Consider the following 23,534-nt stretch of genomic DNA (forward strand, 5'->3'; position numbering starts at 1 on the left):
CCCCAGTGTTCTTCCTGAGAGTGGAGGTTCCTCTCTAAATACGGATGCTGCTATCCCCCATGGCACCACCTGGGTTTTGACCAGGGGGGGCCTCAGGTGCTTTGTATGAATGTGGCACCAGAAGTGTATCCAGTCACAACAGGTGTGGTGCTGTCCCCCATGCCCCCCCCTCCCCGTTCTCTGCACAGATGGGTTCCAAGTCTGATGGCAGTTATTGACACAGGGCCTCCCAGCACCGGTGAGATGTTGTGCCCTCCATCCGCACCACCTGTGTGTTGGCCAGGTGGGTCCCAGTTGTAAGCGGGAATAGCAGGTCCTCCAATCATGGGCATGATGTTGTTCCCTCCCAGACGACCACCACCTAGATTGTGGGCAGGTGGGCCCCTTGTGCTTGGAAATAAGGTAGAACTAGAAGTGTGTTGAAACCCACGGGTGATAACCACACTTGCAACTGCAACAGATGTGGTGTGCTCTGTTAGAAGGTGGAAACTGACATGTCCCTTGACACAGATTTCTTCTCCTTGTGATGGAACTTTTAAATGTAGATTTTCTACGTCCAGATGGGCCCTGTGTGCAGTGACGGAAAGTGGAAACTCTAGGGCCTCCCATCGTGGGGATGGTGTTGTCCCCTGCCATCAGCGTACCACCTGTATTCAGCCCAGGTGGGCCCCAGGTATTTGGATTTAAGGTGGAATCAGGTATGTTCCCAAATGCTGGGATGGTGCCTGCCCCTCCTACTGCAGCAGCCTTGCCGTGGTCAGGTTAGATGGCAGGTTGTCTGGCCCGAAGTAGGAACAGAAGCGGTGCTGGGTGCCCCACTTAGTCCTGCCCCGAAGTTAAGTGGTCTGGATGCCTGTGAGTGAGTGAGGCCTGGGGCTGACACACCGACCCCAAGGCTCCCACCGGCCGTAGGGGCTGCAGGTCCCATGAACAGTGGGCCCGGTGTGGTGTCGGCAAAGAGCGAGCCACTGTCCCCAGTACTGGGCATCCTGGTGGCAAGTCCAAAGCCAGTAGCAATGGACACAGCCCTGGGGAGAATGCCTGGGTTGTCGCCAAAGGCCGGCTGCGTGTTGCTGGTGGTGGCGAATAGGGAAGCCGGCGAAGCTGCCGGCATGATGCTGACTCGCGGTGGCTAGCTGCAGGGGCGACTAGGACTTTATCTTGTGCTGAGGCTGCTGGGTTTCCCAATAGAAAATTATCGTTAGGCCTCTGCCCATCGTTGGCCCCCAATGTGGCCTGAGACGGGAGACCTGGGTCCAAGGAAGCTTGAAGTGTTGGTCTATCTGTTGGCCGGGCGTTGCAGGTAAATGAGTCGAGTCATGGGCTGAGGCATTGCTACCACTGGGTGGTGTGTTCCCAGAGGCTAGGAACAGCCCTGTGAAATGTCTATTGGTTCGGCCTGGAGACAGGGGCAGACTGGAAAATGACAGCCTGGGAAGGAGGTGTGGTGTCCATAGGTACAGTGTCAGAGCTGCTGCCTGCTGAAGCATTGGTGACGGCCGAAGCCGTAACTGGGGGGCTGGGGAAAACAGGAGCCGAATGGAAAATGACCGCCTGGGAAGGAGGTGTGGTGTCCATAGGTACAGTGTCAGAGCTGCTGCCTGCTGAAGCATTGTTGACGGCCGAAGCCGTAACTGGGGGGCTGGGGAAAACAGGAGCCGAATGGAAAATGACAGCCTGGGAAGGAGGTGTGGTGTCCATAGGTACAGTGTCAGAGCTGCTGCCTGCTGAAGCATTGGTGACGGCCGAAGCCGTAACTGGGGGCTGGGGGAAAACAGGAGCCGAATGGAAAATGACCGCCTGGGAAGGATGTGTGGTGTCCATAGGTACAGTGTCAGAGCTGCTGCCTGCTGAAGCATTGGTGACGGCCGAAGCCGTAACTGGGGGCTGGGGAAAACAGGAGCCGAATGGAAAATGACCGCCTGGGAAGGAGGTGTGGTGTCCATAGGTACAGTGTCAGAGCCTGCTGCCTGCTGAAGCATTGGTGACAGCCGAAGCCGTAACTGGGGGGCTGGGGAAAACAGGAGCCGAATGGAAAATGACAGCCTGGGAAGGAGGTGTGGTGTCCATAGGTACAGTGTCAGAGCTGCTGCCTGCTGAAGCATTGGTGACGGCCGAAGCCGTAACTGGAGGGCTGGGGGAAAGCAGGAGCCGAATGGAAAATGACCGCCTGGGAAGGAGGTGTGGTGTCCATGAGGTACACTGTCAGAGCTGCTGCCTGCTGAAGCATTGGTGACGGCCGAAGCCGTAACTTGGGGGGCTGGGGAAAACAGGAGCCGAATGGAAAATGACACCCTGGGAAGGAGGTGTGGTGTCCATAGGTACAGTGTCAGAGATGCTGCCTGCTGAAGCACCGGTGACTGCCGAAGCCGTAACTGGGGGGCTGGGGAAAACAGGAGCCGAATGGAAAATGACAGCCTGGGAAGGAGGTGTGGTGTCCATAGGTACAGTGTCAGAGGTGCTGCCTGCTGAAGCATTGGTGACGGCCGAAGCTGTAAATGGGGGGTTGGGGAAAGCAGGAGCCGAATGGAAAATGACAGCCTGGGAAGGAGGTGTGGTGTCCATAGGTACAGTGCCAGAGCTGCTGCCTGCTGAAGCATTGGTGACGGCCGAAGCCGTAACTGGGGGGCTGGGAAAAACAGGAGCTGAATGGAAAATGACAGCCTGGGAAGGAGGTGTGGTGTCCATAGGTACAGTGTCAGAGCTGCTGCCTGCTGAAGCATTGGTGACGGCCGAAGCCGTAACTGGGGGGCTGGGGAAAACAGGAGCCGAATGGAAAATGACCGCCTGGGAAGGAGGTGTGGTGTCCATAGGTACAGTGTCAGAGCTGCTGCCTGCTGAAGCATTGGTGACGGCCGAAGCCGTAACTGGGGGGCTGGGGAAAACAGGAGCCGAATGGAAAATGACCGCCTGGGAAGGAGGTGTGGTGTCCATAGGTACAGTGTCAGAGCTGCTGCCTGCTGAAGCATTGGTGACGGCCAAAGCCGTAACTGGGGGGCTGGGGGAAAACAGGAGCCGAATGGAAAATGACAGCCTGGGAAGGAGGTGTGGTGTCCATAGGTACAGTGTCAGAGCTGCTGCCTGCTGAAGCACCGGTGACGGCCGAAGCCGTAACTGGGGAGCTGGGGAAAACAGGAGCCGAATGGAAAATGACAGCCTGGGAAGGAGGTGTGGTGTCCATAGGTACAGTGTCAGAGCTGCTGCCTGCTGAAGGCATTGGAGACGGCCGAAGCCGTAACTTGGGGGCTGGGGAAAACAGGAGCCGAATGGAAAATGACAGCCTGGGAAGGAGGTGTGGTGTCCATAGGTACAGTGTCAGAGCTACTGCTGCTGAAGCATTGGTGACGGCCGAAGCTGTAAATGGGGGGCTGGGGAAAGCAGGAGCCAAATGGAAAATGACAGCCTGGGAAGGAGGTGTGGTGTCCATAGGTACAGTGTCAGAGGTGCTGCTTGCTGAAGCACCGATGCCGGCCGAAGTCGTAAATGGGGGGCTGGGGAAAACAGGACCTGAAGCCATAAATGGAGTCTGGGGAAAACAGGAGCTGAAGCCGTACATGGGGGTCTGGGGAAAACAGGAGCTGAAGCCCTAAATGGGTGGCTGGAGAAAACAGGGGCACCAGGGAGAGAGGCCCTCTGCTGCCATCGGAGGTCCGAAATATGGGCTGAGGTTTGGTTTGGGGGCCAAAGGGATGGTTAACAATTGGGGTGGCGCAGGGGACCATCGGCACAGGTTGGGTGATGGACACTGGTACCCCTGTAAGGTGCCTCTGCTCCACCCTGAAACCTGGGGGAGACCTAAAAATGACAGCTTGGGAAGGGGCAGCAGTGTCCATGTAGACACTAGGCTGCAAGGTCCCACTTCCAGATGCCGTGACCATGCTGGTGGAAGGGATTGCACAGACGTCCTGGGCTGCCCAGTTACAATAGGGGGATCGATGGTAGGGGCTGCAAGAGGGGTAGGTGAGTATAAAGGAGGGGTAGGATCTACACAGATGGGTGTTGGGGGTTCTTTTTCATGGGTCGGTGTCTGGACCTTCCTTACATTCTTGGGGATCTTTTTCCAGCGACACTGAATGTTCTTCTCCAAGGTGCCTGGGTGTTTGGCAGCAGCTAAGCACGGAAGCTTAGGAGAAGGGGGCAGCTCACCTCGATCCCACGTCAGTGCCTCGTTCCCCGACGGGGGCGACCTCAGCCCTGGCAGTGGCAGAAAAAGCGGCAGGGGAATCTTCCGCTTCCAGGGCTACTGCTGGTAGATAGCAGGGAAGGAGCTTCTTGTTGGGATGCGTGAAGACTCTTCACGCTGCAGCTCCTTCCCAGACGTGAGTGAGCCTGGTGATTTGGCCGGTGGTCTTCCCCCAGCACTTTTTTTGTTGGGCCTCTGCAGCAGCAGGTAGCAGCATGCGGTTGGGGCAGAGGACAGCACGGCATGGGATGGGGCCTTCACCTCCCTTTTCTCACCTCCTTCGGGGCTGTCATTTTCCATTCTGCCCCTGTTTTCCCCAGCCCCCGTCTCCTCAGTGGGAGGTGACTGGATGGTACCGGCTTCCTGACGTTGACTCCCTGCTCAGGGCAGAAGGCAGGCGCTGGAGCAGCAGGGTGGTCCCGGTCAGATGTGGCAACCTCCCAGGAGGGGCAAAAGCAGCGGGTGACAGCCCACCGGGGCCCCACGGCGGGGCGGGCGGCGGGGCCGGTGGGGCCGGCGGCGGTGGCGGAGCCAGGTACGAAATTTACACAGTAAATTGCCCATGTAGGACCGGTTGTGCGCCAAGCGATCCGAGAACAGAGTGTGAAACTGGGAGAGCTTCTCCTTCGCTTCACCTCCTCTCAAGGTCTAGCACGCACTGGACACTGGATGGCTCAGCCTGGCGCTTGTGACATGTCCATTGTACTCGTCACAGAGAAAGGGTGGGCGGGGCAGGGTGTGGGGCGGGGGTCGCATGCAAGCCCAGCCCGTGGAGAAACCCCCGCCCAAGGGCAAAGGGCGGGGCCCCAGAGCCCGACCCCTTCTGGGCTTTCTAGTGGCTGGGACTTCTCGCTGTGGGTGGCAGGTGTTTGGCACCGGATGGGCCACCATGCGGAGGACTGTTGGGGACTCTGGAAGCCTCTCCTGCAGAGCTCACCCTGCCTGGGCACCGGCTCTGCAGGCCCTCAGCCCTGCGTATGTATCGGCCAGCCCTTCCCCCCCAAGGGGCCCAGGGGCCAGAGCCTGTTCAGAGCTGAGTGCAGGAGGCACCCAGAGCTTGCCAGGCTGTGGCCCGCCTCCCCCAGGGACCTCCCCAGCTTCTCTGCGAGGCCTGATGACGGGAGCTCCTTCTCCAGGGCTGCTCAGCTGCCAGCATCACCATGAGCCAGGTGGCGAAGGTTTCTGAGCAGGGGATGCAGAGCCCTGACCCGACTGGGTGCTGCACCCCACGATGTCCCTTCCTGGCAGATAGGTTCTTTCTTCACTTCTTTTTCGAAACTTGGTAAAACAACATTTAAACCTCGACTGTTCTTCAGGGTATACAGATGGTAGTGGCTTAGCCGGGATTCGAAGCAAGCCTGTGTGATTCCAGAGCTCGTGCTCTGGACTGTGGCGCCTCCTTATCATATATGCTTCATGTGTACTTTTTTTTTTTGTGGCCCTTATGGTACTTAGCCCTAAGTGCCATACGTGTGAGGAACACATACACTGCCCTGTAGGAGGTCTTCTTTTGTTCAACGCATGAATTGCTCATCCACCACATTTGGTGCAGCTTTTCTCCTTGGGGCATTTGCTGATTCAAATCTTACAGCCTAGGAGCTGAAAAGCCAAGGAGTTCAAAAGACTCTAACCACAGAAGCCAAACGGCAAGAGCTCAAGCTAAAGGCAACACTAATGGAATGACCAGCTAAGTGTATCTTTAGTCTCACAGGGCTGCGGAAACCATTACATTTAAAGCCTAAAAAATACATGGGTAGTTGGGAACAGGGAGAATCAAACGCTTATATGGTAATCGCAAAGGGCAACACCCATAGAGGAAGGACAAGACAGAAATAGAGCAACCTTCACACAGAGTGAAAAACAGCTTTGAATGAGCTCAAACTGAGAATGGACTAAGTTTCCAGTCCCTAGAGTAACTGTCTGCCATGGGCAAAAGGAAATCTTTTCAAGAGAACGATAACAACATCCAGAATGTGGAGGTATCTTTATAGTTTCCTAAAAGAAGTTAAGGCCCAATTTTAATATAAAAAATAATTGGGCGGGGCTTCCCAGGTGGCGCAGTGGTTGAGAATCTGCCTGCTAATGCAGGGGACACGGGTTCGAGCCCTGGTCTGGGAAGATCCCACATGCCGCGGAGCAACTAGGCCCGTGAGCCACAACTACTGAGCCTGCGCGTCTGGAGCCTGTGCTCTGCAACAAGAGAGGCCACGATAGTGAGAGGCCCGCGCACCGCGATGAAGAGTGGCCCCCGCTTGCCGCAACTAGAGAAAGCCCTCACAGAAACAAAGACCCAACACAGCCAAAAATAAATAAATTAATTAATTAAATTAAAAAAAAAAAACAACTTAAAAAAAAAAAAAAGCACTAGGCTTCTACTTAAAAAAAAAAAAATAATTGGACATACCAGGAAAAAGACTAAATGATCAAAAGCTCAAAAAAAAAAAAAAAAAAAAAACAGAACAAGAAAGAAAGAAAGAAGACAATATAAATAGACACAGGAGGACAAGAGTTACCAGGCGTTGGTTAAAAAATAACAAAACAACTATGATCAAACAAAGAAAATAGACACTTGGCAATAAGCCTATGAAAAGATGCTACACATTCCATGCCATCAGGGAATTTTAAATTAGAACAATAATGAGATACCACTACACACCTATTCAAATGGCTAAAATCCAAATACTGAAATACCAAAGTTGTTGGGGATGCAGAACAACTGGAATTCTCATTTGTTGCTAGCAGGATACTTGGCAGTTTCCTACAAAACTAAACATACTTTTACCATACAGTGATCTAGTAATCATGCTCTTTGGTATTTACCCATAGGAACAGAAAAGTTATGTCCACATAAAAACCTGCACATGGATGTTTATAACAGTTTCTTTCATAATTGCCAAACTTGAAATCAACCAAGATGTTTTTCAATAGGTGAATGCATAAACAAACTATTGTATCTCCGTACAAAGGAATAGCATTCAGCAATAAAAAGAAAAGGCTATGAAGCCATGAAAAGACATGGAAGAAGCTTAAATGCATATTGCTAAGTGAAAAAAGCCAATCTGCAAAGGCTACATGCATATTATATGATTGCAGCTATATGAAATTTAGGAAAAGGCAAAAGTGTGGAGACAATCAAAAGATCAGTGGTTGCCAGAGGTTGTGGGGAGGGAGAAAAGGATGGGTGAAGCCCCGAATTTTAAAGGCAGAGAAACTCCTGTGTATGTTCTGTAATGGTGGATACAGGTTATTGCACATTTGTCAAAAATCATACAATGTACAAAACAAAGAGTGAAGTGTAAAGTAAAGCATGGACATTAGTTAGTAATAATGTGTCAATATTGGTTCATTAACTATAACAAATATATTATGCTAATGTAAGACGTTAATAATAGGGGAAACTGGGTTGAGAGGTAAGGAAGTATGAGAACTCTGTCCTTTCTGCCTAATTTTTCTGTAAACCAGAAACAGCTCCAAAATAGTCTATTAATTTAAAAAACAAATCTAGACCTGCATACAAAACTTGCACGTAAATCCAGCCACAGCAGCATTATTCATAAGAGCCCCAAAGTGGAAATAACCCAAATGGCCATTTACTGTGAATGATCAATGAAACACAGTAATATCCACACCATGGAATATTATTCAGCCATAAAAAGAAATCAAGTACTGATACATACTACAACATAGATGAACCTTGAAAACATGCTAAGTAATTGTATGATTCCACTTGTATGCAATGTCCAGACTAGGCAAATCTGTAGAGACAAAGTATATTAGTGGCTGCCTAGGGTTTGGAGAAGTGGGGGAGTGAGTGACTTATAGTAGATTATTTTTGGGGGGGGGGTGGATGAAAGTTTTACAATTGATTGTGGTGGTAGATGCATAACACATTAAATTGTACACTTTAAATAATATGGAAGTAAATTATATCTCAATGAAACTATTATTTAAAATTATGATTTTACAGAAATTCAGTCCTTAACTCTATTATCTATCTATCTATCTGTCTATCTATCTATCATCTATTTATCTATCTATCTATCTATCCATCCATCTATCTATCCATCTATCTATCTGTTATCTATCTCTCCGTCTGTCTAACTATCTATCTGTCTGTCTGTCTATCTGTATCTGTGTATCTATCTCTCTCTCTATCTCTCTGTCTATATCTATCTATCTATCTCTCTATCTCTCTCTCTCTCTTCTCTATCTATCTGCCTATCTATCTCTCTCTCTCTGTCTCTCTGTCTATCTCTACCTATCTATCTATCCCTCTGTTTATCTACCTCTATCTATGTATCTATCTGTCTGTCTGTCTATCTATGTATCTATCTCTATCACTCTATCATCTATCTATCTATCATCTCTCTATCTATGTATCTATCTATCTGTGTATCTATCTATATCTACCTGTCTACCCATCTATCCTTATGTATAGAACAGTAACAATGGCTTATAAGTCACCTCTTCCCTACATTATTTTATCCTTCCAAAACTCTTGAGAGGTCAATAGGCCATAGGAAAAGCACTGAGTTCACTGAAACACTTGAAGGTTGAATTAACTGTTTGTGATCACTCAATCAGTAAATGGTGATGCAGGGAATTCCACACACATCTTCTCTGTCCTCCCTTCCTCCTTCCCTCCCTCCTACTTGCTGACTCTATTCCAGCCACATTATTTACTAATTCTTCCCTGAGGACACTGGCCTCCTTCCTCTGGGCCTTGCAGAGGTTATTCCCATGATCTGGAATGCTTTTCCCTCAGATGTCTGACTCATCTGCCTCCCTCTAGACTGTTCAAATTCCACCTTCCCAGTAAGACTTATCCTGTCTACCGTTTAAGTTGAAAGCCTTGCTCCTCTCTGCCCACAATCTCACCTCACCATATACTGCTTAATCTCCATAACATTTATTCCTGGCGAACCTACCAGATAATGTACATGGGTTTCTGTTCTCCCCTCCAACTGGAAGATAGGCTGCACAGACTCAGGAATCTTGCCATTATTAAACCTAGTGGAGGCCCAGCAGAGCTCTAGGGTCAGCCAGAACTGGGCACAATTATAACTCTCGTGATTTGATATTTTAGTGGGTTAGCTCAGAGCCAAGCCAGTTATTAAAGAGGATCTTTTCTGCTATTTTAAGCAGCATGGTACGTTTGAGGTCAACTTACATTTTCAATAATTGCAGAGCAGGTATGAACTCTTCCTTTGTTTCTCCAGACACATGAACCTGGATGCCAAATCCATCCTCTCTGGGTGTAGTGGGAATGTATGAAGATGACTGGCCTAAGTCTCAATTGAATAAAAAGATGCCCCCAAAGACATTTCAACATTTTCGAAAAGTTCAATCATAAAGTGTGGTTCCTTATCACACATCAGGGATTATCTAGCCTCCAGTGTGGTTTTTGTTTTTTGCAGTAAAAATGTGTCATTTTATATTTTACATTTGCATTATGAAAATAGGTCTGTACACGAAGTAATACATATTTAATGAATATGAATCATGTAAATTTGGTCATGGTATTTAAAGTTGGCTTTGGCTTTGAAGTATTTTTAAATTCATAGAAAATATTGAACTTCTAATAAAATAAATAAAACATTTTAATAATTGATATTAATAATCAACTTCAAAATGTCTTTGTCTGCATTTTCTGTTCAATTGTAAAAGAGAAGTCACTTTCAGTAGTGTTCCAAAGTGAGTGATTGCAGCTTCTATGATGTGAAAAAGATCCGATTGCCATTAGCTGTTCTTAAGTGCTGAACATAGCTGAGAGAAATTGTAAGAAGACACTCTCTGTCACTGGCAGGAAATCCATCTCCGTCCTTTGCGGGGGCAGTCCCGAGCTCATGTTTTAACGGACGCGAATGCAAACCGTGGTTCTCACGTGACTTTCTGAAGAGCCCCCGCAGCAGGCCCAGGTACCTTGAGTGGACTAAGTCTCACTTTATGGCAATGGCATCAGATGGTGGCTACAGAAGGTTGCCGACGTCCCTGTGTGCTCTGACAGGCTCTGCAGACCGGGGGACGAAAGGACCAAGGAACTCTGACCGCCCTCGGGAATCCCAAGTGACTGGAGGGACACCGCGTCAGGGCCCCAGGCAGTGTCGCCCACTGTTCCGGAGGCGGCGGAGGCTCCGCAGCCTCATTTCGTCCCGTCCCTTCCAGTATCTAAAATTGTTGTCAAGATGCTGGGTTAACTCAGGCAGGTCTACAAAGGCGTCCCAAGCAGCAAACATGTCTGTGATGAAATAGCCAATGAAAGAGATTTGGGATTTGGGGATGCTGCAGGTATTTCTGTCAAAAACTGCCATCACCACAGGCAAGTCCTGTCGCTTCTCTTCATCAGTCTGAGAAAAACATTCGTCTGAGATACGTGCGGCCCACTCAATGCACTGCTCCAGGGGTCGGCAGGGATTGGACACATCAGCACACTTAATGAGTCAGGGTGAGTCACCCCAAGTCTCCCTCCTCTGGACCTTAGTTCCTCCTGATTGTCACTCGTTACACTGAAAACAGATTTCAGGAGTCAGCACGTGCAGCCATCATAATGTGTGCCTAATTCCACATCCCAGTCACTGGGACACAAAATTTTGGTGTCTTAAGTCTGGCTCCCACATCACCACTCACATATGTCAGTTCTTCCTCTACAGCTGAGTCAGTGAGTAAAGACACACAAACAGAAGTAGATTAATACGAACAAGGTTTTATTGACATATACATATGTACATAAAGCTGGGAAAGAGAAAGGCCCATTGAGGCAAATGCATAGGGGGAGAGGAAGCATCTGAAAACAGCAGTGGGCATCCTGCCAGTTCCAAGTCTAGGGAAAACTTGGGTCCGCCAAGTTAACAGTCAAGCCAGGGATGGCACAGTGGATGATACAGCCAGCTCTCTTCCATTCTCCTAACTGGAGCTTCTCAAGTCTGGTGTAGTTCTGAAGTGGGCTCATATGCTCCTCACCCTCCAGCACACACACAGACACACACAGACACACACACAGACACACACACACACACATTTGCACACCCCTGAGGTGTGGTCCTCCGGCTTGCTGTAAGAAGAGAGGAGGTTAAGTTTCACTTCAAGGGGCTGAGCCACTTTCCAGTGAGGCAAGGTCCATTCATGGTGACACACAGTTTGCAGAATAAGATCTGCTCTTCATTTGTTGAGTTTCTTCATAGAAGAAAGGAATTCGCTGGTGGCTCCTATGAAGCCCTGGGCAGGTTATGCGGCTGCCAGACTCCTGTGAGCACAGGCACAGCTGCCCTGACCAGGGGCCTGCAAACACAATGCTGGCTCGTCTAAGTCAGAGGGGTGTCCTGACTCGGGGACCCCAGTGTTCTTCCTGAGAGTGGAGGTTCCTCTCTAAATACGGATGCTGCTATCCCCCATGGCACCACCTGGGTTTTGACCAGGGGGGGCCTCAGGTGCTTTGTATGAATGTGGCACCAGAAGTGTATCCAGTCACAACAGGTGTGGTGCTGTCCCCCATGCCCCCCCCTCCCCGTTCTCTGCACAGATGGGTTCCAAGTCTGATGGCAGTTATTGACACAGGGCCTCCCAGCACCGGTGAGATGTTGTGCCCTCCATCCGCACCACCTGTGTGTTGGCCAGGTGGGTCCCAGTTGTAAGCGGGAATAGCAGGTCCTCCAATCATGGGCATGATGTTGTTCCCTCCCAGACGACCACCACCTAGATTGTGGGCAGGTGGGCCCCTTGTGCTTGGAAATAAGGTAGAACTAGAAGTGTGTTGAAACCCACGGGTGATAACCACACTTGCAACTGCAACAGATGTGGTGTGCTCTGTTAGAAGGTGGAAACTGACATGTCCCTTGACACAGATTTCTTCTCCTTGGTGATGGAACTTTTAAATGTAGATTTTCTACGTCCAGATGGGCCCTGTGTGCAGTGACGGAAAGTGGAAACTCTAGGGCCTCCCATCGTGGGGATGGTGTTGTCCCCTGCCATCAGCGTACCACCTGTATTCAGCCCAGGTGGGCCCCAGGTATTTGGATTTAAGGTGGAATCAGGTATGTTCCCAAATGCTGGGATGGTGCCTGCCCCTCCTACTGCAGCAGCCTTGCCGTGGTCAGGTAGATGGCAGGTTGTCTGGCCCGAAGTAGGAACAGAAGCGGTGCTGGGTGCCCCACTTAGTCCTGCCCCGAAGTTAAGTGGTCTGGATGCCTGTGAGTGAGTGAGGCCTGGGGCTGACACACCGACCCCAAGGCTCCCACCGGCCGTAGGGGCTGCAGGTCCCATGAACAGTGGGCCCGGTGTGGTGTCGGCAAAGAGCGAGCCACTGTCCCCAGTACTGGGCATCCTGGTGGCAAGTCCAAAGCCAGTAGCAATGGACACAGCCCTGGGGAGAATGCCTGGGTTGTCGCCAAAGGCCGGCTGCGTGTTGCTGGTGGTGGCGAATAGGGAAGCCGGCGAAGCTGCCGGCATGATGCTGACTCGCGGTGGCTAGGCTGCAGGGGCGACTAGGACTTTATCTTGTGCTGAGGCTGCTGGGTTTCCCAATAGAAAATTATCGTTAGGCCTCTGCCCATCGTTGGCCCCCAATGTGGCCTGAGACGGGAGACCTGGGTCCAAGGAAGCTTGAAGTGTTGGTCTATCTGTTGGCCGGCGTTGCAGGTAAATGAGTCGAGTCATGGGCTGAGGCATTGCTACCACTGGGTGGTGTGTTCCCAGAGCTAGGAACAGCCCTGTGAAATGTCTATTGGTTCGGCCTGGAGACAGGGGCAGACTGGAAAATGACAGCCTGGGAAGGAGGTGTGGTGTCCATAGGTACAGTGTCAGAGCTGCTGCCTGCTGAAGCATTGGTGACGGCCGAAGCCGTAACTGGGGGGCTGGGGAAAACAGGAGCCGAATGGAAAATGACCGCCTGGGAAGGAGGTGTGGTGTCCATAGGTACAGTGTCAGAGCTGCTGCCTGCTGAAGCATTGGTGACGGCCGAAGCCGTAACTGGGGGGCTGGGGAAAACAGGAGCCGAATGGAAAATGACAGCCTGGGAAGGAGGTATGGTGTCCATAGGTACAGTGTCAGAGCTGCTGCCTGCTGAAGCATTGGTGACGGCCGAAGCCGTAACTGGGGGGCTGGGGAAAACAGGAGCCGAATGGAAAATGACCGCCTGGGAAGGATGTGTGGTGTCCATAGGTACAGTGTCAGAGCTGCTGCCTGCTGAAGCATTGGTGACGGCCGAAGCCGTAACTGGGGGGCTGGGGAAAACAGGAGCCGAATGGAAAATGACCGCCTGGGAAGGAGGTGTGGTGTCCATAGGTACAGTGTCAGAGCTGCTGCCTGCTGAAGCATTGGTGACAGCCGAAGCCGTAACTGGGGGGCTGGGGAAAACAGGAGCCGAATGGAAAATGACAGCCTGGGAAGGAGGTGTGGTGTCCATAGGTACAGTGTCAGAGCTGCTGCCTGCTGAAGCATTGGTGACGGCCGAAGCCGTAACTGGAGGGCTGGGGAAAGCAGGAGCCGAATGGAAAATGACCGCCTGGGAAGGAGGTGTGGTGTCCATAGGTACACTGTCAGAGCTGCTGCCTGCTGAAGCATTGGTGACGGCCGAAGCCGTAACTTGGGGGCTGGGGAAAACAGGAGCCGAATGGAAAATGACACCCTGGGAAGGAGGTGTGGTGTCCATAGGTACAGTGTCAGAGATGCTGCCTGCTGAAGCACCGGTGACTGCCGAAGCCGTAACTGGGGGGCTGGGGAAAACAGGAGCCGAATGGAAAATGACAGCCTGGGAAGGAGGTGTGGTGTCCATAGGTACAGTGTCAGAGGTGCTGCCTGCTGAAGCATTGGTGACGGCCGAAGCTGTAAATGGGGGGTTGGGGAAAGCAGGAGCCGAATGGAAAATGACAGCCTGGGAAGGAGGTGTGGTGTCCATAGGTACAGTGCCAGAGCTGCTGCCTGCTGAAGCATTGGTGACGGCCGAAGCCGTAACTGGGGGGCTGGGAAAAACAGGAGCTGAATGGAAAATGACAGCCTGGGAAGGAGGTGTGGTGTCCATAGGTACAGTGTCAGAGCTGCTGCCTGCTGAAGCATTGGTGACGGCCGAAGCCGTAACTGGGGGGCTGGGGAAAACAGGAGCCGAATGGAAAATGACCGCCTGGGAAGGAGGTGTGGTGTCCATAGGTACAGTGTCAGAGCTGCTGCCTGCTGAAGCATTGGTGACGGCCGAAGCCGTAACTGGGGGGCTGGGGAAAACAGGAGCCGAATGGAAAATGACCGCCTGGGAAGGAGGTGTGGTGTCCATAGGTACAGTGTCAGAGCTGCTGCCTGCTGAAGCATTGGTGACGGCCGAAGCCGTAACTGGGGGGCTGGGGAAAACAGGAGCCGAATGGAAAATGACAGCCTGGGAAGGAGGTGTGGTGTCCATAGGTACAGTGTCAGAGCTGCTGCCTGCTGAAGCACCGGTGACGGCCGAAGCCGTAACTGGGGAGCTGGGGAAAACAGGAGCCGAATGGAAAATGACAGCCTGGGAAGGAGGTGTGGTGTCCATAGGTACAGTGTCAGAGCTGCTGCCTGCTGAAGCATTGGAGACGGCCGAAGCCGTAACTTGGGGGCTGGGGAAAACAGGAGCCGAATGGAAAATGACAGCCTGGGAAGGAGGTGTGGTGTCCATAGGTACAGTGTCAGAGCTACTGCCTGCTGAAGCATTGGTGACGGCCGAAGCTGTAAATGGGGGGCTGGGGAAAGCAGGAGCCAAATGGAAAATGACAGCCTGGGAAGGAGGTGTGGTGTCCATAGGTACAGTGTCAGAGGTGCTGCTTGCTGAAGCACCGATGCCGGCCGAAGTCGTAAATGGGGGGCTGGGGAAAACAGGACCTGAAGCCATAAATGGAGTTCTGGGGAAAACAGGAGCTGAAGCCGTACATGGGGGTCTGGGGAAAACAGGAGCTGAAGCCCTAAATGGGTGGCTGGAGAAAACAGGGGCACCAGGGAGAGAGGCCCTCTGTTGCCCATCAGAGTTCCGAAATATGGGCTGAGGTTTGGTTTGGGGGCCAAAGAGATGGTTAACAATTGGGGTGGCGCAGGGGACCATCGGCACAGGTTGGGTGATGGACACTGGTACCCCTGTAAGGTGCCTCTGCTCCACCCTGAAACCTGGGGGAGACCTAAAAATGACAGCTTGGGAAGGGGCAGCAGTGTCCATGTAGACACTAGGCTGCAAGGTCCCACTTCCAGATGCCGTGACCATGCTGGTGGAAGGGATTGCCACAGAAGTCCTGGGCTGCCCAGTTACAATAGGGGGATCGATGGTAGGGGCTGGAAGAGGGGTAGGTGAGTATAAAGGAGGGGTAGGATCTACACAGATGGGTGTTGGGGGTTCTTTTTCATGGGTCGGTGTCTGGACCTTCCTGACATTCTTGGGGATCTTTTTCCAGCGACACTGAATGTTCTTCTCCAAGGTGCCTGGGTGTTTGGCAGCAGCTAAGCACGGAAGCTTAGGAGGAGGGGGCAGCTCACCTCGATCCCACGTCAGTGCCTCGTTCCCCGACGGGGGCGACCTCAGCCCTGGCAGTGGCAGAAAAAGCGGCAGGGGAATCTTCCGCTTCCAGGGCCTACTGCTGGTAGATAGCAGGGAAGAGGAGCTTCTTGTTGGGATGCGTGAAGACTCTTCACGCTGCAGCTCCTTCCCAGACGTGAGTGAGCCTGGTGATTTGGGCCGGTGGTCTTCCCCCAGCACTTTTTTTGTTGGCCTCTGCAGCAGCAGGGAGCAGCATGCGGTTGGGGCAGAGGACAGCACGGCATGGGATGGGGCCTTCACCTCCCTTTTCTCACCTCCTTCCGGGGCTGTCATTTTCCATTCTGCCCCTGTTTTCCCCAGCCCCCGTCTCCTCAGTGGGAGGTGACTGGATGGTACCGGCTTCCTGACGTTGACTCCCTGCTCAGGGCAGAAGGCAGGCGCTGGAGCAGCAGGGTGGTCCCGGTCAGAAGTGGCAGCCTCCCAGGAGGTCAAAAGCAGCGGGTGACAGCCCACCGGGGCCCCACGCCGGGGCGGGCGGCGGGGCCGGTGGGGCCGGCGGCGGTGGCGGAGCCAGGTACGAAATTTACACAGTAAATTGCCCATGTAGGACCGGTTGTGCGCCAAGCGATCCGAGAACAGAGTGTGAAACTGGGAGAGCTTCTCCTTCGCTTCACCTCCTCTCAAGGTCTAGCACGCACTGGACACTGGATGGCTCAGCCTGGCGCTTGTGACATGTCCATTGTACTCGTCACAGAGAAAGGGTGGGCGGGGCAGGGTGTGGGGCGGGGGTCGCATGCAAGCCCAGCCCGTGGAGAAACCCCCGCCCAAGGGCAAAGGGCGGGGCCCCAGAGCCCGACCCCTTCTGGGCTTTCTAGTGGCTGGGACTTCTCGCTGTGGGTTGCAGGTGTTTGGCACCGGATGGGCCACCATGCCCAGACTGTTGGGGACTCGGGAAGCCTTCTCCTGCAGGGCTCACCCTGCCTGGGCACCGGCTCTGCAGGCCCCTCAGCCCTGCGTATGTATCGGCCAGCCCTTCCCCCCCAAGGGGCCCAGGGGCCAGAGCCTGTTCAGAGCTGAGTGCAGGAGGCACCCAGAGCTTGCCAGGCTGTGGCCCGCCTCCCCCAGGGACCTCCCCAGCTTCTCTGCGAGGCCTGATGACGGGAACTCCTTCTCCAGGGCTGCTCAGCTGCCAGCATCACCATGAGCCAGGTGGCGAAGGTTTCTGAGCAGGGGATGCAGAGCCCTGACCCGACTGGGTGCTGCACCCCACGATGTCCCTTCCTGGCAGATAGGTTCTTTCTTCACTTCTTTTTCGAAACTTGGTAAAACAACATTTAAACCTTCGACTGTTCTTCAGGGTATACAGATGGTAGTGGCTTAGCCGGGATTCGAAGCAAGCCTGTGTGATTCCAGAGCTCGTGCTCTGGACTGTGGCGCCTCCTTATCATATATGCTTCATGTGTTACTTTTTTTGTGTGTGGCCCTTATGGTACTTAGCCCTAAGTGCCATACGTGTGAGGAACACATACACTGCCCTGTAGGAGGTCTTCTTTTGTTCAACGCATGAATTGCTCATCCACCACATTTGGTGCAGCTTTTCTCCTTGGGGCATTTGCTGATTCAAATCTTACAGCCTAGGAGCTGAAAAGCCAAGGAGTTCAAAAGACTCTAACCACAGAAGCCAAACGGCAAGAGCTCAAGCTAAAGGCAACAACTAATGGAATGACCAGCTAAGTGTATCTTTAGTCTCACAGGGCTGCGGAAACCATTACATTTAAAGCCTAACAAATACATGGGTAGTTGGGAACAGGGAGAATCCAAACGCTTATATGGTAATCGCAAAGGGCAACACCCATAGAGGAAGGACAAGACAGAAATAGAGCAACCTTCACACAGAGTGAAAAACAGCTTTGAATGAGCTCAAACTGAGAATGGACTAAGGTTTCCAGTCCCTAGAGTAACTGTCTGCCATGGGCAAAAGGAAATCTTTTCAAGAGAACGATAACAACATCCAGAAAGTGGAGGTATCTTTATAGTTTCCTAAAAGAAGTTAAGCCCAATTTTAATATAAAAAATAATTGGGCGGGGCTTCCCAGGTGGCGCAGTGGTTGAGAATCTGCCTGCTAATGCAGGGGACACGGGTTCGAGCCCTGGTCTGGGAAGATCCCACATGCCGCGGAGCAACTAGGCCCGTGAGCCACAACTACTGAGCCTGCGCGTCTGGAGCCTGTGCTCTGCAACAAGAGAGGCCACGATAGTGAGAGGCCCGTGCACCGCAATGAAGAGTGGCCCCCGCTTGTCGCAACTAGAGAAAGCCCTCACAGAAACGAAGACCCAACACAGCCAAAAATAAATAAATTAATTAATTAAATTAAAAAAAAAAAACAACTTAAAAAAAAAAAAAAAGCACTAGGCTTCTACTTAAAAAAAAAAAATAATTGGACATACCAGGAAAAAGACTAAATGATCAAAAGCTCAAAAAAAAAAAAAAAAAAAAAACAGAACAAGAAAGAAAGAAAGAAGACAATATAAATAGACACAGGAGGACAAGAGTTACCAGGCGTTGGTTAAAAAATAACAAAACAACTATGATCAAACAAAGAAAATAGACACATGGCAAATAAGCGTATGAAAAGATGCTACACATTCCATGCCATCAGGGAATTTTAAATTAGAACAATAATGAGATACCACTACACACCTATTCAAATGGCTAAAATCCAAATACTGAAATACCAAAGTTGTTGGGGATGCAGAACACCTGGAATTCTCATTTGTTGCTAGCAGGATACTTGGCAGTTTCCTACAAAACTAAACACACTTTTACCATACAGTGATCTAGTAATCATGCTCTTTGGTATTTACCCATAGGAACAGAAAAGTTATGTCCACATAAAAACCTGCACATGGATGTTTATAACAGTTTCTTTCATAATTGCCAAAACTTGAAATCAACCAAGATGTTTTTCAATAGGTGAATGCATAAACAAACTATTGTATCTCCGTACAAAGGAATAGCATTCAGCAATAAAAAGAAAAGGCTATGAAGCCATGAAAAGACATGGAAGAAGCTTAAATGCATATTGCTAAGTGAAAAAAAGCCAATCTGCAAAGGCTACATGCATATTATATGATTGCAGCGATATGAAATTTAGGAAAAGGCAAAAGTGTGGAGACAATCAAAAGATCAGTGGTTGCCAGAGGTTGTGGGGAGGGAGAAAAGGATGGGTGAAGCCCCGAATTTTAAAGGCAGAGAAACTCCTGTGTATGGTTCTGTAATGGTGGATACAGGTTATTGCACATTTGTCAAAAATCATACAATGTACAAAACAAAGAGTGAAGTGTAAAGTAAAGCATGGACATTAGTTAGTAATAATGTATCAATATTGGTTCATTAACTATAACAAATATATTATGCTAATGTAAGACGTTAATAATAGGGGAAACTGGGTTGAGAGGTAAGGAAGTATGAGAACTCTGTCCTTTCTGCCTAATTTTTCTGTAAACCAGAAACAGCTCCAAAATAGTCTATTAATTTAAAAAACAAATCTAGACCTGCATACAAAACTTGCACGTAAATCCAGCCACAGCAGCATTATTCATAAGAGCCCCAAAGTGGAAATAACCCAAATGGCCATTTACTGTGAATGATCAATGAAACACAGTAATATCCACACCATGGAATATTATTCAGCCATAAAAAGAAATCAAGTACTGATACATACTACAACATAGATGAACCTTGAAAACATGCTAAGTAATTGTATGATTCCACTTGTATGCAATGTCCAGACTAGGCAAATCTGTAGAGACAAAGTATATTAGTGGCTGCCTAGGGTTTGGAGAAGTGGGGGAGTGAGTGACTTATAGTAGATTATTTTTGGGGGGGGGTGGATGAAAGTTTTACAATTGATTGTGGTGGTAGATGCATAACACATTAAATTGTACACTTTAAATAATATGGAAGTAAATTATATCTCAATGAAACTATTATTTAAAATTATGATTTTACAGAAATTCAGTCCTTAACTCTATTATCTATCTATCTATCTGTCTGTCTATCTATCTATCATCTATTTATCTATCTATCTATCTATCTATCCATCCATCTATCTATCTATCCATCTATCTGTTTATCTATCTCTCCGTCTGTCTATCTATCTATCTGTCTGTCTGTCTATCTGTATCTGTGTATCTATCTCTCTCTCTATCTCTCTGTCTATATCTATCTATCTATCTCTCTATCTCTCTCTCTCTCTTCTCTATCTATCTGCCTATCTATCTCTCTCTCTGTCTCTCTGTCTATCTCTACCTATCTATCTATCCCTCTGTTTATCTACCTCTATCTATGTATCTATCTGTCTGTCTGTCTATCTATGTATCTATCTCTATCACTCTATCTATCATCTATCTATCATCTCTCTATCTATGTATCTATCTATCTGTGTATCTATCTATATCTACCTGTCTACCCATCTATCCTTATGTATAGAACAGTAACAATGGCTTATAAGTCACTTCCCTACATTATTTTATCCTTCCAAAACTCTTGAGAGGTCAATAGGCCATAGGAAAAGCACTGAGTTCACTGAAACACTTGAAGGTTGAATTAACTGTTTGTGATCACTCAATCAGTAAATGGTGATGCAGGGAATTCCACACACATCTTCTCTGTCCTCCCTTCCTCCTTCCCTCCCTCCTACTTGCTGACTCTATTCCAGCCACATTATTTACTAATTCTTCCCTGAGGACACTGGCCTCCTTCCTCTGGGCCTTGCAGAGGTTATTCCCATGATCTGGAATGCTTTTCCCTCAGATGTCTGACTCATCTGCCTCCCTCTAGACTGTTCAAATTCCACCTTCCCAGTAAGACTTATCCTGTCTACCGTTTAAGTTGAAAGCCTTGCTCCTCTCTGCCCACAATCTCACCTCACCATATACTGCTTAATCTCCATAACATTTATTCCTGGCGAACCTACCAGATAATGTACATGGGTTTCTGTTCTCCCCTGCAACTGGAAGATAGGCTGCACAGACTCAGGAATCTTGCCATTATTAAACCTAGTGGAGGCCCAGCAGAGCTCTAGGGTCAGCCAGAACTGGGCACAATTATAACTCTCGTGATTTGATATTTTAGTGGGTTAGCTCAGAGCCAAGCCAGTTATTAAAGAGGATCTTTTCTGCTATTTTAAGCAGCATGGTACGTTTGAGGTCAACTTACATTTTCAATAATTGCAGAGCAGGTATGAACTCTTCCTTTGTTTCTCCAGACACATGAACCTGGATGCCAAATCCATCCTCTCTGGGTGTAGTGGGAATGTATGAAGATGACTGGCCTAAGTCTCAATTGAATAAAAAGATGCCCCAAAAGACATTTCAACATTTTCGAAAAGTTCAATCATAAAGTGTGGTTCCTTATCACACATCAGGGATTATCTAGCCTCCAGTGTGGTTTTTGTTTTTTGCAGTAAAAATGTGTCATTTTATATTTTACATTTGCATTATGAAAATAGGTCTGTACACGAAGTAATACATATTTAATGAATATGAATCATGTAAATTTGGTCATGGTATTTAAAGTTGGCTTTGGCTTTGAAGTATTTTTAAATTCATAGAAAATATTGAACTTCTAATAAAATAAATAAAACATTTTAATAATTGATATTAATAATCAACTTCAAAATGTCTTTGTCTGCATTTTCTGTTCAATTGTAAAAGAGAAGTCACTTTCAGTAGTGTTCCAAAGTGAGTGATTGCAGCTTCTATGATGTGAAAAAAGATCCGATTGCCATTAGCTGTTCTTAAGTGCTGAACATAGCTGAGAGAATTGTAAGAAGACACTCTCTGTCACTGGCAGGAAATCCATCTCCGTCCTTTGCGGGGGCAGTCCCGAGCTCATGTTTTAACGGACGCGAATGCAAACCGTGGTTCTCACGTGACTTTCTGAAGAGCCCCCGCAGCAGGCCCAGGTACCTTGAGTGGACTAAGTCTCACTTTATGGCAATGGCATCAGATGGTGGCTACAGAAGGTTGCCGACGTCCCTGTGTGCTCTGACAGGCTCTGCAGACCGGGGGACGAAAGGACCAAGGAACTCTGACCGCCCTCGGGAATCCCAAGTGACTGGAGGGACACCGCGTCAGGGCCCCAGGCAGTGTCGCCCACTGTTCCGGAGGCGGGCGGAGGCTCCGCAGCCTCATTTCGTCCCGTCCCTTCCAGTATCTAAAATTGTTGTCAAGATGCTGGGTTAACTCAGGCAGGTCTACAAAGGCGTCCCAAGCAGCAAACATGTCTGTGATGAAATAGCCAATGAAAGAGATTTGGGATTTGGGGATGCTGCAGGTATTTCTGTCAAAAACTGCCATCACCACAGGCAAGTCCTGTCGCTTCTCTTCATCAGTCTGAGAAAAACATTCGTCTGAGATACGTGCGGCCCACTCAATGCACTGCTCCAGGGGTCGGCAGGGATTGGACACATCAGCACACTTAATGAGTCAGGGTGAGTCACCCCAAGTCTCCCTCCTCTGGACCTTAGTTCCTCCTGATTGTCACTCGTTACACTGAAAACAGATTTCAGGAGTCAGCACGTGCAGCCATCATAATGTGTGCCTAATTCCACATCCCAGTCACTGGGACACAAAATTTTGGTGTCTTAAGTCTGGCTCCCACATCACCACTCACATATGTCAGTTCTTCCTCTACAGCTGAGTCAGTGAGTAAAGACACACAAACAGAAGTAGATTAATACGAACAAGGTTTTATTGACATATACATATGTACATAAAGCTGGGAAAGAGAAAGGCCCATTGAGGCAAATGCATAGGGGGAGAGGAAGCATCTGAAAACAGCAGTGGGCATCCTGCCAGTTCCAAGTCTAGGGAAAACTTGGGTCCGCCAAGTTAACAGTCAAGCCAGGGATGGCACAGTGGATGATACAGCCAGCTCTCTTCCATTCTCCTAACTGGAGCTTCTCAAGTCTGGTGTAGTTCTGAAGTGGGCTCATATGCTCCTCACCCTCCAGCACACACACAGACACACACAGACACACACACAGACACACACACACACACATTTGCACACCCCTGAGGTGTGGTCCTCCGGCTTGCTGTAAGAAGAGAGGAGGTTAAGTTTCACTTCAAGGGGCTGAGCCACTTTCCAGTGAGGCAAGGTCCATTCATGGTGACACACAGTTTGCAGAATAAGATCTGCTCTTCATTTGTTGAGTTTCTTCATAGAAGAAAGGAATTCGCTGGTGGCTCCTATGAAGCCCTGGGCAGGTTATGCGGCTGCCAGACTCCTGTGAGCACAGGCACAGCTGCCCTGACCAGGGGCCTGCAAACACAATGCTGGCTCGTCTAAGTCAGAGGGGTGTCCTGACTCGGGGACCCCAGTGTTCTTCCTGAGAGTGGAGGTTCCTCTCTAAATACGGATGCTGCTATCCCCCATGGCACCACCTGGGTTTTGACCAGGGGGGGCCTCAGGTGCTTTGTATGAATGTGGCACCAGAAGTGTATCCAGTCACAACAGGTGTGGTGCTGTCCCCCATGCCCCCCCCTCCCCGTTCTCTGCACAGATGGGTTCCAAGTCTGATGGCAGTTATTGACACAGGGCCTCCCAGCACCGGTGAGATGTTGTGCCCTCCGTCCGCACCACCTGTGTGTTGGCCAGGTGGGTCCCAGTTGTAAGCGGGAATAGCAGGTCCTCCAATCATGGGCATGATGTTGTTCCCTCCCAGACGACCACCACCTAGATTGTGGGCAGGTGGGCCCCTTGTGCTTGGAAATAAGGTAGAACTAGAAGTGTGTTGAAACCCACGGGTGATAACCACACTTGCAACTGCAACAGATGTGGTGTGCTCTGTTAGAAGGTGGAAACTG

This window comes from Eschrichtius robustus, chromosome 2 (assembly GCF_028021215.1).
Source record: "Eschrichtius robustus isolate mEscRob2 chromosome 2, mEscRob2.pri, whole genome shotgun sequence".
NCBI classification, from domain to species: domain Eukaryota; kingdom Metazoa; phylum Chordata; class Mammalia; order Artiodactyla; family Eschrichtiidae; genus Eschrichtius; species Eschrichtius robustus.